Source organism: Microcebus murinus, chromosome 1, assembly GCF_040939455.1.
Source record: "Microcebus murinus isolate Inina chromosome 1, M.murinus_Inina_mat1.0, whole genome shotgun sequence".
Classification (NCBI taxonomy): domain Eukaryota; kingdom Metazoa; phylum Chordata; class Mammalia; order Primates; family Cheirogaleidae; genus Microcebus; species Microcebus murinus.
In genome coordinates, this window is record NC_134104.1 from 71,441,137 (window position 1) to 71,455,531 (window position 14,395).

A 14,395-nucleotide genomic window follows, 5' to 3' on the forward strand; every position below is an offset into this window, starting at 1 on the left:
CCTTCTGAAAGATCTGGACCTTGGTGAACTCTCTTATCTCATTCCCTTCACTTTCCCTGTGCCCACTCAGTTCTAGTGTCTCTGGTTTTCTTATTGCTCCTTGAACAAGCTGTGCATACTTTCCCTCAGGGCCTTTGCATATGCTGTTCCCTCTTCCTGGAACACTCTTCTCCCCTAACCCCAAGTATCTGCACGACTTTCTCCCTCATTTTATTCATGTCTCTCAAATGTTACTTTATCATTACACTTTCTCTTATCAACCTATATAAAAATCATCCTATTACTCTTCAGCTCCCTTACCCTGTTTAAGTTTTTTTAATAGCTCTATACTCTACCAGATATATATTTATTATTGGCTCTCTTGCCTCCTATAAAATATAAGGTTACTGAAAGCAGAGACATTGTTTATTTTGTACATATGAATCTCCAGCACTAGTGCAGTGCTTGGTATGTAATAAGCATCCAGTAACTCACTGGTTGTTGAATGAATCGTTCAGCACCCGAATGTTGTCAAGTCTCTCTGTCAGTATCTCCGCAATTCCCGTGGCCTTCTTGCTGTGAGATGGTAGCTGCAGCTCCCACTGGCATGCCCTCGTACAGCCACTTCAGAAATAGGATGCAGTGGGGACAAAGCCTTCTTCCTCCTGTACTTTTCTCTTAATAAATACCTCTCCTACAATCTTTAGAAGATTCTAGATTTTTCCTAGGTTTCTCTTTACATTTTATTGGTTAGAACTGAGTCACACAGTTAGCTAGGAAGAAGTTCTGATATTCTGTTGCCCAGTAGGATAACTATGGTTAACAATATTGTAGTGTATATTTCAAAATAGCTAGAAAGGAGGACTTTGAATTTTGTCACCACAACAAAATGATAAAACTATGAAGTGATGGCTTTGCTAAATACCCTGAGTTGATTATTACACAATATATACATGTACTGAAAACATCAAATTATACCCCATAAGTATGTACAATTATTATGTGTCAATTAACAACAAAAATTGTTTAGCAAATTAAAAAGAATTAGGTCAAGGCCTACACCTATCTACAAGAGAAGTTGGGGAAGTGAGTATTTGGTTTTTCTAACCTTTAGAGATGGAGATAGGCAAGAGAAAAATAGCATCATTAATAAAACCATCATGTCAATAAAATGCCATATGATTACACCCTAGTTATATCACATGGCTGATTAGAGATTTGGTAAACCTTGAGCTTCAGAAACACTCAGTAGAGTACTTTCACCCTGTAATGTTCTTGGTTTTTCCACCCTTTACATCTTGAAAATGTAGCCATTTATATGATTTATCTTCTCAATTTAATTACTATCTTGTTAAAGGAAAACATTTTCAAATAATTATATGGAAAAATTATATATGTAATTCTATAATTAGAGAAAGTTGATAGAAAGGTATACCAAGGGGAGAACTGGATCCACAGATGAAGAAAAATGGCCAAAAGCATGCATACCTCAGATTAGGATGAAAGAAGAAAAGCTGACAGAAGGTCTGCTGAGAGGGATGGTGGTGGTGGTGTTTAGGGGTGAGGGCAGGCCAGAGGCAACACTTTCCTACTTGATTTTACATCCCTAATCATGCTTTGCGAAAGAACCAAGACCAGGTTTTTATGTAACATTTGTAAATCAGACATTCAAAATGTTACATATAAATTTATTTTTTCCTTGTGAATAATTTACAAAAGCTCAGTTCTTGGCAGATTGATGCTGTGGCCCCTGACAATGTCCTCCAAATTCTAAGGGAGTCTAGAAAAGACACTTAGGATGCTCCCAGTTGGCTCCCCTGTTCATGTCTTCTGTGAGGTATGAGTATCCTAATATATCAACCATAGCATCAGAGGGTATGAAAGTTTGGACCTTAAGATATGTACTGTGACAGCCTGTACTACTAGACTGTCATATAAGCCCTACATTGTATGATCAGAAAGATGTTGTATAACCCTACTGCTTGCTCCTATAACCATTGAAAGGGAAATGAAAGCTTTTCACATTTTGTAATGACATTTAGGATGGCATGTGAGAGGCCATTTTAAAATGAATGACATGTGAATGTTTAGTCACTCAGCTATCTTTTGCAAGAAAAGCATGTGTAAGAAACAGGTGAGACAGAATTCATTAAAATCACCACTGGCTGTGAAATCTTTTATCAAATGTGGCATCTAGGATAAGGACACAGGTCTGTTGCTCCAGGTTTATATATAATGCATCTTAATATTGAATTAGCAGGTTCTCCAGTCTATTAGAAAATGGTTTTCAGTTATTTCTATTAAATTATCAAAAAAAAAAAAAAGAAAAGAAGAAGAGATTGACTATGAAAGGTAAACACATTGCCCTTGAGAAAATTTGATTCTTAGCCAAATTCTTACAGTTGCTGTGGATGAACTTTTGACCAGGCTGTGGTCTAGTTGCCTGATTTTATGTTCCAGCTCTACCATGTGTAGCAGTGTGACCATGGCAGGTTACTTAACCTCTCTGTTCTCCACATTTCCTATCTCCTAACCTACCTCTTTAGGTTGATGTGAGGAGTAAATAAATTAATAAATAATAAATATTTAGAAGAATGCCTGGTGAATACTATGTAAGTGTTAGCTATTACTATTATTGTTGCTACCCAAAGTAGGAATGTGATCAGTGAGTGAAAACTTCGAAGAAAATGGTGAAAAAAAATCTTTGACAAAGTAGACTTAAGGACATCAGGAAAATAAATATTTTATTTCTAAGTAAAAAAGAATAAAAAAACCTGTTAATAAGAAATAGCGTGATATTTATTTCAAAAGTTATAAAAGACGTCATCTTCTATAAAATGGTTCGCAGCTACTTATTTCCTTCTGGCTTGGACTATACCTAAAACTTGACTCTTTGCTGAACTGGCTGAAATTTAGCCAGAAACTAGTCATTCAGTCCAGAATACTAAATCAATGAAACCACGTTTTTACTTCAAGTGACATTTTTTCCTGCTCAAACTGATTGATTCTTATTAGGACCACAGAACCAGTTGAACAGGTATCTTCTAGGCTCCCTGGAACAGTTTCCCTCCCCCTTTTTTAGCAGATAAGGAATCTTTACTCTTCCTAGGGCTGCCTGAAGTTTAGCTTCTTAATTTTAAACTTTAAATAGTGATACCATGCTCTGTGGATTATTGCCATAAGAAATGTCAAGAATCCTTGGGCTACTGACTCTCAGTAACTGTCTTATCCAGCTAATGCTGTCAGCTTAGAGACTAGAGCCTGGAATTTTGTATATGAAGTACAGCAAGGTTATCTGAGGCAAATTGCCCTGTGATGAACCCAGAGGCCAAGACACCTGCAAGTGCTGTGGCTGTGTGGCTGCAGCACAGCAGCCCCCTGCTTGCATGAGGGACTTGGCAGCCTGTGCCCAGTACTCTTTGGATTCATGTTTAATGACTGTGTAATGATATTATCATGGTCCCTCATGAATATCCAGGGTGACCATTTGAAGTAACTCCTGGTCTGCTTGGAAATAGCACCAGTATCTCCAGAATGACTGAAAACTTCTGAAAAAAAAAAATGTAAAAGAATAGAAGCTTAAGGGAAAGGAAAGACAAAAAATAAGCCTTGCTACCAGCAAAGCATCCATTTTCTTGCTGAGTTACTTTTTCCTACCCACCTGCACCACCCATCCCAGTTTAACCTCCACAGGGCTGCCAGAAGTTTCTAGCACTTATCTAATCATGTCACTCCTCTGATAAAAGCCGTCTCTACCACCTGCAAGATAAGTGTGAATTTCTCAGCCCTTCACTTTGGCCTAGATATCAGATGTCATTATACCTTTCAAGCTTCATGTCCCACTTCTCCCTCTCTCTCTGACCCAGCCACCCCCAGTCCCCACACCATATGTTCTAGCCACATTGAACCACTTAAAATTCCCTGACCATGACAGATGGCATCTTGTCTCCATGTCCATTTTGTCCTTATCCTTCGGTGATAAAAGCTCCTATCTTTCAAGGCCCCATTCACACCACTCTGAAAATGAAGCAGTGTTTCCCTCTTTTTTCTGATTATGCTTTTTTCATAACTTTTAAAAATAATGCTTATCAGAGGTGATTTTCTCTCTCCTTCAGTAGATCATGAATCCTTACTGTCAAGACTGAATATTATTCACATGTGTGTCTCTAATACCTAACTCAGGACTACAGGTGCATGCAGTCATAAAAGAATGATAAAATGAACAAACTTGCCTTTTAAAAATGTTCTGTCTCCCTTTATTATTGTTCTCACCAGGGAGTCATTTTGCTAATCACAAGTGCCAGTTCTGACTGCTCTGATACGGCATCCCTGCAAGAGCTCAGCTATGAATGAAAGTTAGGTGCATCTCACTGACTCCTTGAGAGTAAATGAAGGATGATCTGCGGACACTCCTAACACAAAATTGTAAGCTGATAAAAACAGCTGCCCTGCCTCACCTGCTATTATCAGTACTGTTCAGAAACTGCTAGCAAATTTGGCTCTCAGACAACTCAAAAGCTATTCTGCAGCCTCCCTGCTGATTTGCTTTCTGGTTGAACTGAATAGGTACCAGCTTGCACTCAGAAGGCCTGAATTCTGATCTTGGCTGTGCGGCTTGAAACCCATATGACTTCCTGTAGGAGCTGAGTTTCTGTTTCCTCATGTGCAAAATAAAGGAACGCAATTCTTTCCCGTGCTCTGCTGACCTTACTGGATTCTTATGAAATTCAGACGATGTAGAGAATTTGAAATCACTTTACAAAATAGAAAATTCACCAGGGGGTATGGAAGATTATATTATTATTTATACCTTAGCCCTGGCTGTCTGAGGTTTTCCACAACTATTTTCTTCAGGAAGATCAAATTAAATACAGGGCCTGAAAGACAAATATTTCTTTGGATGATCAAGTTAAGTACAATACTTAAGAGTATTTTATTATCCAGGTGAAAGACCAAACTTTTCCATCTATAACATGGGACCCTTCCTACCTAGTCCCAATTCAAAGTACTTTGACCAGTTGTCACCATCGATGCCATTTATTTATGAGACAACACTTCCAGACCCAGGTTAGCCACATGGGACTTGTTAGGCATTGATTATAGGCAAAATAAAAGCCATGGCTAGAAATGTCTGTGCACCTATCAGAGATAGGAATTTCCTTGAGCAATGGTGTGACTTTATGTTATGGGATGTACAGAAAATATATATATATTGTCTTATTCTGCTTAGAATAGGATGATAAATCTATTTTGGTTAAAGTCTTTAAAAGCCTTTGGTATAAATGACAAGGAAAGCTGCTGTAGAGAATAATATTGATAATAATAGTTAACTCTTATAGAGTAGTCATGATGTACTAAGGACAATCCTTAGGGATTATTCTACATTCTCTTAACACACAACAATCCTTTGAGGAAGGTTCTCTCGTTAGTTTTATTTTACAGTTGAGAAACATGAAGTCATAGAGTTCAAGTGTTCAGAGCAGGAACTCAAACCTAGTTCTGCCTGATGCCACAGGCTAGATGTTTTAGCTCTCAGTCAGGTCCTGGCCTGCATGAGGTCCACTAGCAACTAGGATAATTTCTCTTAGGAATGTTGAGAGAGTTACTTAGGTAAAAAGTGGCAGGTATACATTTATTCTGTATGGTTTCTTTGTACAGTCAGCATCGATAAATTGATGTGGGGGGAAACAGGTGTGGATGCCTATCTGTTTTTCAGGTTGTTTTGTAGTGGCTAATTACCTAACCAAAAGGCTTTTTTCACTTCTTTATCAGGAAAAGAACTCCATTTTTATTTGAATTGGCAATATGTCCATCTAAAATTTGTATTTGCCAACCTCTTTGATGCTATGTGTGGGTATATAACTATGTATTAAGCAATGAGATGAAAATGAAAGCATTGCCATAGAATAATTTCATGGTATTTCCAGAAAAAAGTTGAAACAGCTGAGAGGTATCCCCTTCTTTTCTCCTGATTCTTTGTTTCTGTTATGTAAGATACAGACATGGTAGCTAGAGCTCTTGTAGTTGTGTGGATCATAAAGTGACACTGAGAATGGAAGGCATATGCAGAGAGAGAGAAGAGGCCTGAGACCCTGATTATTTTTTTAGAGCATTCATGTCAGTACTGAACGGCCTTACTTTGCCTTCTTTATACTAGAAGGATAAGTCATGAGTATTTAAATAGATGTTATTTTGGTTTTCATATTATATGCAAGCAAAATTAATCCTAACAGATAGGATGATTACCTGGAAATTTTATGGTTTTGCCTCAACTAGAGGGAAATTTCATAATTCATCCACTTTGCTTACTTTTTAATAAAACTGAAAAAAAATTAGTTAGAAAAAAGCTGAATTTATTTATTAAAATGAAATCTAGAGATTTAATTCTTTTTCTATTCCTAAGTAAAATAGCTAGTGAAGAACTAATTGGATTTGAATTTCACAAAGGGAAAGAAAGACAGCCTCTTTTCAACTTAAGTATTCTCCAAGATAGGCACATGGTAGGAGGTCTGTCCTTTTTTAGGTTGCAGCTCAAATGTATTTTCTGTACTATAGTATAATAATAAGTCACACAAATCACCCACATTGAGCCTGGCCATGTAAAGTGATTACTGCCAGCCAAAAAATCCAACTTGGAACTTGTCTGGATCTAGGATAAATTATGAAATTTATAAGTCTCAAGTACATTTTTGAGGTGTCTCCAACTTTTGTATGTTTCAGAACACTGTGAAATATGTCCATTAAAAAGTACTTTGGAAAGATTGACTTATGGCACAGTAGTGTGAGGCGTTCCAGTGACCTTTTCCCTAATATAATTTGTGAAAATTATTTTTTAAAAGAAAAACTTTTAAAGCCTCTGGAAATGGTCATAAGAGCAAATAGCAAATGAGGAAACACCTATTTATCTGTGAACATTTGGAAAAAAAGGTGACAGGCTGTGATATCCGAGCCAAGACCACTCTTTTCCTTCCCTCTCCCAGCTAAGCCAGATGGAAACTCTATTCAAGATTTCTGCAGCCAAGAATACAGGGACCCTCCCACCTTGGCCCCTGGCTAGAGGGCAGGAATTTATCATCCTGCTCCCAGCTTCCAGTTGCTGAGGGTAAATCCCAAGTAAGTGTGGTCAAGAGTAGGAGTCCCTTCCTCCACCCAGCTCCCACTCTAGATCTAAGACTCTACCTTGAGTGCAGCATGCTGAGAATACGGGGGCCCTGAAAGCCCTTCCCTCTGCTTGTGAGGTGCTGGTTTCATGCTAAGAGTGACAAGCCTAGAGGACCCTGGGTACCGTTCCTCTCCTCCTTGCACTCTGCTCCCACTCAGAGAATAGCTTGCCATTTTCCCTCGCCTCAGAGATTTTGCCTGGGGGAAGAAGTAGGTCATATAACAAAAAGTTTCTAATCTCTCCCTCCAAACTGACTTCATATGCAATGGTATGTGGAGAAATTTAAACCTAAGACTGCTCTGAAGAATAGTAGAGGTTGGAATAAAAGACAGTTGGGAGGAGATTCATAGATCTAATAAAGATACATCCTAGACTGTAAAACCAGCTAGTTTTCTGGAGAAAGCCAGGGAATAAGACACCTAGGAGGAACTCTCCTAAAGTCAGGAAAAACATTAGACCTTTACCTCAGAAACTGTCTCTCAAAGGAACTACATTTGATTGGACTTGTTTGAAAGAATGTATGGCCAGGGTATTGTTGAAAGCAATGCAACACTAAGTGGGCAATAAACATCTGGGTAAGGTCACTGAAGATTAACAGCGGAGTATGGTCAGAAAAAGAGTGGAAGAGAGCCCAGTGAGTATCAATGTCATTCCAGCGTTGCCATGGGCATATCCAAGGCTGCAACTCCCTGAGGAGCAATATCAGAGGCTTATCACTGTGGATTTGAGAGGATATATTTTATTAAAATAATCTAGGGAGTCACTAAATAAGTAAACAAGCAAATAATAATAATAAGCCCCAGAAGACTGGAAAGTACCCAGAGTTGCTACAGTATGTTATCTAAAATGTCCAATTTCCAACAAAAATTACATGGCATAAAAAGAAACAGAAAACCGATTCATGTCCCTGGAAAAAAGTAGGCAACAGAAACTGCCTTTCAGAGTGAACAGATATCAGATGAAGACAAAATGATTTCAAAGTAGCTATCATAAATAAATTCACAGAACTAAAGGGAGGCATGATTCAAGCTGTAAAGGAAGGTATGATGACAAATATATCAAATAGAGAATATCAATAAAGACAAAAGTTGTAAGAAATAACCAAATGGAAATTCTCAAATTGAAAAGTACAATTACTGCATTGAAAAGAAAAACTCACTAGATGGGCCCAACAATATATTTTATCTGGCAGAAAAAAGAATTTGTGAACTTGAGCATAGGTTTATGAAAATTATAAAAGTCAGAGAACAGAGAAAAAATAATGAAGCAAGATTAACAGAGCCTCAGAGAAATGTGTGATGCTATTAAGCATACCAAATACACACAATGGGAATACCAGAAGATGAGGAGAGAGAAAAGAGGAGAAAAAAATCATTTGAAGAAATAATGGTTGAAAATTTTCCGAATTTATTGAAAGAACAATAACTCCAGGAAACTTACCAAACTCCAAGTAGTATAAATGTAAATCAATCCACAAAAAGAAACATTATAGTAAAAAATGCTAAACGTCAAATATAGGGAAAAAATCATGACAGTAGCAAGAGGAAAAATGCTATATCACTTAAAAATGAATACTCATAAGATTAGCAACTGAGTTGCCAGCAGAAATAATGGAGTCCAGAAGGCAGTGGGATAACATATTCAAAGTACTCAAAGAAAAACACTGTCCACCAAGAATCTTTGATCTATCATTTTTAAAATGAAGGCTATTGTATGTCTTCTTTTGAGAAATGTTTTTTCAGATCATTTGCCCATTTCTTAATCAGAATATTTATTCTTTTGCTGTTGAGATGTTTTAGCTCCTTGTATATTCTGGGTATTAATTCCCTGTCAGATGAGTAGTTTGCAAATATTTGCTCCCATTCTGTAGGTTTTCTCTTCACTCTGTTAATTGTTTGCTGTGCAGAACTTTTTAGTTTTATATAACCCAATTTGTTTATTTTTGCTTCTGTTGACTATGCTTTTATGGTCTTATTCATAAAATATTTTCCTAAACCAGTGTCCCGAAGCATATCGCCCATGTTTTCTGCTAGTATTTTTATCATTTCAGGTCTTACATTTAGGTCTTTAACTCATTTTGAGTTGATTGTGTTCCAGTTTCATTCTTCAGTATATGGATATTCAGTTTTCCCAGCACTATTTATTGAAGAGCCTGTCCTTTCTGCAATGAGTGTTCTCAACACCTTTGTCAAAAATCAAGTGGCTGTACATATGTGGATTAATTTCTGGGTTCTCTGTTCTGTTGCATTGGTCTATATGTCTGTTTTTATGCCAGTACCATGATATTTTGATTACTACAGATTTGTAGCATATTTTGAGGTCTGTTATTGTGATAGTTCTAATGTTCTTTTTGCTCAGAATTGCTTTGGTTATTTGGGGTCTTTTGTGGTTCCATACAAATTTTAGGATGTTTTTCTATTTCTGTGAATAGTGTCATTGGTATTTTGATAGGGATTGAACTGACTCTGTAGATTGCTTTGGGTAGTGTTGTCATTTTAACTATATTAATTCTTCTGATATATGAACATGGGATGTCTTTTCATTTGTTCTTATCTTCTTTAATTTCTTTTATCAGTACTTTTTATCTTTCCTTGTAGAAGTCTTTCTCATCCTCAGTTAAATTTATTCCTAGGTGTTTTTTTTTTTGTTAGCCAATTATCAAATGGGAATGTGATCTGACAGACATTTCTCAAAAGAATACATACAAATGTTCAACAAATAAATGAAAAAGTGCTTAGTATCACTAATCAGGGAAATGCAAATCAAAACCGTATCTCACCCCAGTTAGGATGGCTATTATCAAAAAGATAAAAAATAACAAATTCTGGTGGGAATGCAGAGGATTCCACTATTGGTGGGAATGCAAAGTATTACACCCACTATGGTGAACAGTATGCAAATCCCTCAGAAAACTATAAATAGAACTACCATATGATCCAGTAATTCCACTATAGGGATTTTATTCAAAGGAAAGGAAATCATTATTTCAGAAAGAATTCTTCATTCCTATGTTTATTGCAGCACTATTCACAATAGCCAAGATATGGAATGAACCTAGGTTTCCAACAACAGGTAAATGGATAAAGAAAATGTGGCATATATACACCATGGAATATTATTCAGTCATAAAGAATGATAGAATCCTGTCATTTGTAGCAACATAGGTGGAATTGGAGGACATTATGGTAAGTGAAGTCAGCCAGATACAGAAATTTAAACACCACATGTTATCACTCATACCTGCAGGCTAATAAAAAGTTTATCTGACAGAATTAAAAAGTAGAACAGAAAATACTAGAGGCTGAGAATGGTAGGGGGAAGAGAGGAATAGGGAAAGATTTGTTAAAAGACACAAAATTACAGCTAGATAAGAGGAATAAGTTCTAGTGTTCTAAAACACTGTAGGATGACTATAGTTAACAATAATATATAGTTTCAAATAACTAGGAGAATCTTAAATGTTCCTAACACAAAGAAATGATAGATGTTTGAGAAGATGGATATGCTAATTACCCTGTTCTGATCACTATGCATTATGTGTATTGAAACATCACTATGTACATAATGAATATGTACAATTATTGTCAATTAAAAATAAAATTAAATATTTTTTAAATGAAAGCAAAATAATTTTCCAGAGAAGCAAAAACTTAATTTGTTCCCAGCAGACCTTCTTTACAAGAAATACTAAAGGAAGTTCCTAAGATGAGATCAAGTGACCCCAGTTAGTAATTCCATTCTATTAAAAAAAAAAAAAAAAAAAACTAAGAGCACTGGTAAAGGTAATTAAGTAATTATAAAAGATTCTATAATTGCATATTTTTCTTTGATCTTCTACTAATGGATCTTAAAAGCAATTCTATAAAATAATATGTAACTAATGTTTTGGTGGGCCTATAACAAATGTAATGTGTGTGATATATTTGCCAATGAAAGTAGAAAGGAGGTGGGTGGGAGCAAAGTCATATTGCCTTAGGAAATGATGACTTTGGAGAAAAATCTGGCAGTTCCTCAAATAAACCTAGAGTTATCATATAACCCAGCAATTTTACTCCTATGTATATACCCAAGAGAAATGAGAACATATGTGCACATAAAAACACACTGTGTTTACACTGTTAATAGCGGCCTTATTCATAAAAGCCAAAAGGTGTAAAAGCAACCCAAATGTTCATCAGTCAACAAATGGACAAACAAAAGTTGTATATGCATAAATGGAATATTATTTAGCCATATAAAAGAATGAAGTATTGATATACAGTGTAACATGGATAAATGTGAAAACATTATGGTAAGTGAAAGAAGTCAGTTACAAAAGACCACAAATTATATGATTTCATTCAGTTGAAAGTCTAGATAGAGACATATATAGAGACAGAAAGTATATTAATGGTCGTTTAAGGCCAGGGGCAGCAGAAAAGATTAGGGCACTGGGGAGTGATAGCAAAATAGTATGAGGTTTCTTTGTAAGGTGACAAAAATGTTCTAAAATTGACTGTAATGATTGCACATGTACTAGAAATCATTGTATTGTATACTGTAAATGAGTGAGCTTAAGCTGTGAATGATACATCAATAAATTGTTAAAAAGCTTTTGAATTCTCTAATTTTGTTTTTCTTCAGAGGAGGGGAGAGAGAGAGATTCTGAATAAAAATGTAGCCAACTATCACTTATTTATGTGTAATGTAATATTAGCATGGGAAATGTTTATTTTAGGCTGATACTGTTAAATTTCTAAATTATATTCACCTTTCACTTATTATATTTCCTCCCTTTGACTTGGATACAAGAATCTTGGAGGCTGGGCATGGTGGCTCATGCCTGTAATCCTAGCACTCTGGAAGGCCGAGGCAGGTCGATCACTTGAGCTCAGGAGTTTGAGACTAGCTTGAGCAAGAGCAAGACCCCATCTCCACTACAAAAAATAAATAAATAAATAAATAAAGTAGAAAAATTAGCCAGGCATTGTGGCACACGCCTGTAGTGCCAGCTACTTGGTAGGCTGAGGCAGGAGGATTGCGTGAGCCCAGAGTTTGAGGTTGCAGTGAGCTATGATGATGCCACTGCACTCTATTCTGTCTCCATAAAAAAAAAAGAATCTTGGAGCTAAATGTCTATAATGTTCAAATGTAGTGAGTCCCTCAGTATGTCTCTGGCAATTGTGACTAGCCACAGTAAGCAACCAGTAAATAACCGCTCCTGTCATCATTAGTAGCACCATTGTCATCACCTCCCCCCGGCTTCTTAACATCTCATCTGTGCCCCTCTTCTGCTTGGTTTCTAGTATTTTAATTTGAACTTATTTTTAATTGTTCCATGGTGTGTGTATATGTGTGCATGTTCATATACATATGTACCTGTGTTTGTATTTATGTGTGTGCTTGTGTGTAAATGGAAAAATTACCAAATTCTTTAAGGAAGTAGTTGAATTCTAATTAAATAACCTGACTGTGGACTACTATAGAGACCTATTATCGACTACAAAAAGTTATAATAATTTCCCTAAGAAGTTCAATTATGTTCTCATTCTTTTAAGCTATCAAATGTAATAGTTGTGAATGTCCCACTTTCTGCTCCTGTTATTTGCTGATAATTGTGTTAGGTATCTCTGGTAAGCCTTGTAATGAGTTTCAGCTCCTTGTTAGGAAGAGAAAAGTAGAGAATGTCTCATTTTCCTGTTAGAGGTGTAACAGGTAAGTTAGGATTGTCCATTTTGGATTATGGCATAGACGAGACTTCTTGTTCTACTTAAAATATGAAAGTATTTTTTATAAGTATTTTTTTAAAAGCCACTAGTTAAGAACACCCTAGAATTTCTCAGGACAAAGAATAAAGGTTGAAGCTGTTTAATTTATCTCACCTAATAATATGCCTTCTTTCCTTCCATATCCCTCTGATTCTCCAAAACAAACAAATAAACAAAGTGAAACCTTAATTGATACTTTTCATTAGATAAGTTTGGCTAAGCAGGATTTTGCTGTACTTGACTATCATTGTACCTCTAACTCAGACATCTGAATAATTATTTTCTATTTTTATAACTCAATTAAGTGTTGACTAATTTCACATTGAATTAGTCATTAAAGCAAAGCTCATTAAAATTCATATATAAAATATGTTGTGTTTTTATTGCTTTTGAACAGTAGGAAAAGTTAAAATTATTCATCTAAATATGCAAAAGTGAATGTAATATGAAAATATGTTTGAAGAAAGTCAAGCAACCATAATGTGCTAGAATAAATATCTCGGGGAGTTTTTTTAAGATGGCTAACTAGAGGCAGCTGGCATTCATCTCTTCTTCTGAGAGCAATCAGGATAGTCATCAAATGCCCATATTTTGAATAGATTATCAGAGAAAAAAATGCTTTCAGATAACAAATAAGTGGCAGGGAGACATGGAGGGTGAAGTAGAAGCCTGACTGCCAGCGTGGGTCTGCTGAGAGATTTGAATGACCCATGGACCCATGGACCAAGGGAAGGGGTAAGCAGTAGATCCAGGGCTTCACACTCCCACCTCAGACCTTTGCAGCTTTGGCTCTGGGGCCACTCATCGACCTCCACAGGCTTATGGAGTGGCCTGTGGAATTGCCAGGAGATTACGCTGAGGCACTGCCTGAGCTCCTGGAGCCCACAGGCTTCGGAATGCTGGCACTAGCACCGAGAACCAGTTAAGGAGCCCTTTTCCCAGTGCTCGAAGCTCTGCCCCGAGGACACTTCTGCCCCCCAACTGGGCCAAGGAGGGACATGGGGACCCGGGCCATCTCCCATGCACCAAGGTCAAGTTTCGCTGCTATAGCTGTAGAGCCGCTAAGCCCTTGAAGGCAGAACTGAGAAGAGAGTGTGGTGTGGGCCTGTGCTGCAGTGCATGTGAGAAGCAGCCCTCCCCTGACAAGCATGGCTGAGAAAGCCACACTTTCAGTCCTTGATGGGGAGGCTTGCAACCTGCGGTGGCATTACTGTGTGAGCCTGTTCACTTTCTGACTATCCAGGCTGGTTTGGGCTGCTGCTGGTGGTCAGATGTTGGAGGGACATTTGCTGAGTAAGGGGAATGAAAAACGAGTAAAACCTACTCCCTCTTGCTGGACTATGAATTCTAGACTGCCCCTCACCTGTAAGCAGGTTCTTTGGCATGATAGGGATACCTTAGGCCCTACCATAACCTCTGTTGAGACAGTGCTTACAACCACATTTGGGAAGGCTGAACACAGGCTCACCTTACCAAACTCCACTCAGCCTCACTCCCTTATTTGCCT

At 37.1% G+C, this 14,395-nt stretch overlaps 1 long non-coding RNA gene across 4 annotated transcripts in view; it reads left to right on the forward strand.

The window, feature by feature from the left end:
• Positions 1-14,395, forward strand: part of LOC105879766 (uncharacterized) — a 215,802-nt gene that overhangs the window by 6,327 nt on the left and 195,080 nt on the right. The window contains exon 4 of one of the 4 annotated variants that reach the window (XR_001157878.3): positions 4,255-6,919. The exons of the other annotated variants lie outside the window; for them this stretch is intronic. This is a non-coding gene — a long non-coding RNA (uncharacterized LOC105879766). Of the gene's footprint in view, positions 1-4,254; positions 6,920-14,395 lie in introns of those variants that run through there. 4 annotated transcript variants of the gene reach the window in all.